Here is a 3,207-nt window from a genome sequence, read left to right as displayed (position 1 = left end):
CTGTCCTTCACCTCTTCCAGCAAGCACTCATGTACGTCAGCCTCCCTCCCTCCCTCCTCCCTCCTCCCTCCATCACCCCCCACTGTCCCCGCCTACTAGCGGCCGTCAGCCTGCTCCGGTCTTAAAGTGCCAGCAACAGTTGTTTTTCATAGAACAATAGCTTGTTAAAGTGTCTGTGTGTTGTGGCTTAGATGCCGAAATATGTATCCTGAGAAAAATAAGGAGTCAGACCAAATAGCTGAGCATTTCCTACAAATTCATTTACAGTTTGAAAAACATGGATTTAGACATCTGGGGTTTTTATGTCATAAACCTAAGCAACCAGTCACATATTTTTTTGAGGCAGGCCTTTGTGCTGTGAATGTTAATTTCATCCTAAAATTAAAATGATTTGAAATCCTGGTTAATCCCAGCCTGGATTCCTCTTGCAAATAAATGCCATTCCCAGGTGCAGTCCTGGGTACCATGCTTTATTCCAATTGTTATGTTTAACCTACATCATAGCACAGAATTCAGCTCATGAATTAATTCCCAAGCTCCTAATACAGTGTGTCAGAGCAGAGAAAGCACAGTGAAAAATGTGAAAAATGTAATACACACATGATGTTAGATTTTTTGACCCCTATATTAAAGATACAAAACCTCAGTTCCAACACCAGTAGTTATACTCAAGATTATAGTGTAAATTCTCTGATTAGTTAAATCCAGTATATTAATTAGAATCAGAGCTAGATATAAATATAGATTATAGCATGATTAAGATAGCAGTTCTCAAATTACATTCTAATAATACACTTTAAATATTATACTTTATATGAAACACTGGGAAGTTATTTACTCATGCTTCCACTGGAGACTTCACTATGCTGAGATGAATGTCTAAATAAGAAAAGAGGTACTATGTCACCACAACATTAATCTGTCAATTTTCAGTCCATCTGTCCAAATTTAATCCATTATAGATAGGTTACCCTGCGTTATAGTACTGTACAGCACAATGAACCGTCAATATAATGGGACCTTTAAGAGCTGAGGGTCACGTGACTTTCCAACCAATCAGCGCGTTTGTTTTGATCCCGCCTATATTTCGTGCAAACAGACACGTGGAAGGGAAATTCCCAGAGAGCGGGAAAAGCAGTTCTACTGAACTGAAGCTGAGCTGTCAAACGTACAACGATCGGCCACAACATTAAAACGACCTTCATGTAAAACTCACTGTCTATTTACACAGCTCCACTGGCCATATAGATTCACACTGTAGTTCTACATTTACAGACTGTAGTCCATCTGTTGCTCTGCATGGGTCCGTTTTCACCCTGTACTATGAAAAGACCCCCACAGGGCCACCACAGAGCAAGCGATTTTAGGGAGATGGATTGTTCTTAGCACTGCTGTGGTACTAACGTGGTGGAGGTGAGTTAATGTGTGCTGCGCTGATTTGAACGGGTCAGACATATTAGTGCTACTGAAGTTTTTAAACATTGTCACTACTGGACTGAAAATAGTCCACTAAAGAAGTCACCCAGCCAACAGCGCGCAGTGAGCACCAATGAAGGACAGCAACAGATGTACTGTTGTCTCTGACGTTATATCTACAAGGTGGACCAACAAGTTAGGTGTGTCCATTGCAATGATCAGTGAGTGGGCAAAACTCACTTTTCCAAAACTCCACTAGTACCAGCACAAAACACACTAACAGCCTTCAAAATGTCACTGTCACTGAACCGCTGCAAATGATCCACCACTCAAATCATATCTGGTCTGCTGTGGTCCCGTAGGGTCCTGACCATTGGTGAATAGGATGAAAGGGGGTTACCAAAGTATGCAGAGCAACAGATGTCATGCAGTCTCTAATTTTAGAACTACAAAGTAAGCATAGATGGTCAGTGGGGCTTATGAAGTGGGCAGTGACTATAGATAAAAGGATATAATTTCAATGTCTTGGCTGATGGGTGTATCTAAATGTGACCAGATATTTAAGCATTTAGTTGGTAATTAAACTTTAACAGCGTTAAAGTCATTAGCCTAAAACACCCACCAGTTCGGATTATTAAACAAATAATGAATTCGATGAAAAATAACTTTTTTTCTGTGATAATATTGGTCAGAATTACAGAAGTTTGAAATATGGGCCCTATACTCAATGCCAAGCACCATCTAGAGGGCTCTAGAGCTCCTTGCACTGGTTGGAGCAGTGTAACTGCATTTTCCAATTACTTCATTATTTAACACCCATCCATCCAGGTCAAAAACCAAATATGCAACATTAGTACCTGACCTCAGTAATGTTCTCAGGACTGAACCCCTTTAAATGTTCCAGCATCCAGTTTAGCCTTGACGAAAAAAATAGAAGTTGTTACCCTTAATAATGTAATGCCCTTAAATTCGGGATTAATATTGGATGACGGGTGTATTATATAGTGTAGACAAAGCTGGGCATGCTGAATTATTTGCTGCCCATAAACCATATAAACCATAATGTTTCAATAGCAGAAACAGGTCATATCATATGTTTTCTCTTCAAAACACAGCTGATCCAGAGGAGGAATGTCAGTGAGAGCGTATGGTCCAGCTGCTGTATGGCAGCTCTATTTATTCCTCTCTGGAATCTGGCGCAAGCTTTCACTCAGCTGGGGCAGCGGGGCAGGTGCTGGTTGTTATGATCTGCCCCTCTCCACCCTCAGGGAATAGGACTGATCAATAAACACTTGGACAGCTGGAGCAGAGGGCAACCCAGCATTCTCTCACAGAGGACAGCCCCCCCCCCCTCCACTCACACACACACACACACACACACATACATTAGTTTTCACTCAGAGTACTCACTCAGAGCACATAAGTACTGCTAGCGTAACTGTAGCCCTTATCATAACCCTAAGACATGACTTAATTTTAAATTTTCATAATTTCATGATTTATTTTGTGGGAACCATTTTGGTCCCCACAAATAAGAACAGTCCCCAATATATATATATATATATATATATATATATATATATATATATATATATATATATATATATATATATATATATATAAAGCACAGCCCTTCCCCTACCTCTGGTAACTGTGATTATAGAATTAAACTTTATTTAAACTGTGGCCAGAAAATATTGAAAAAACTAGGTATAACAGTATAGCTGTCACAAAAAAAGTGTTTTCTCAAGGTCTTAACTCTTCTGTTGTTAATTTGCAATAAAATATACA

The sequence above is a fragment of the Hoplias malabaricus genome, chromosome 1, assembly GCF_029633855.1.
Source record: "Hoplias malabaricus isolate fHopMal1 chromosome 1, fHopMal1.hap1, whole genome shotgun sequence".
NCBI lineage: Eukaryota > Metazoa > Chordata > Actinopteri > Characiformes > Erythrinidae > Hoplias > Hoplias malabaricus.
Note: the sequence above shows the minus strand (reverse complement) of the source record.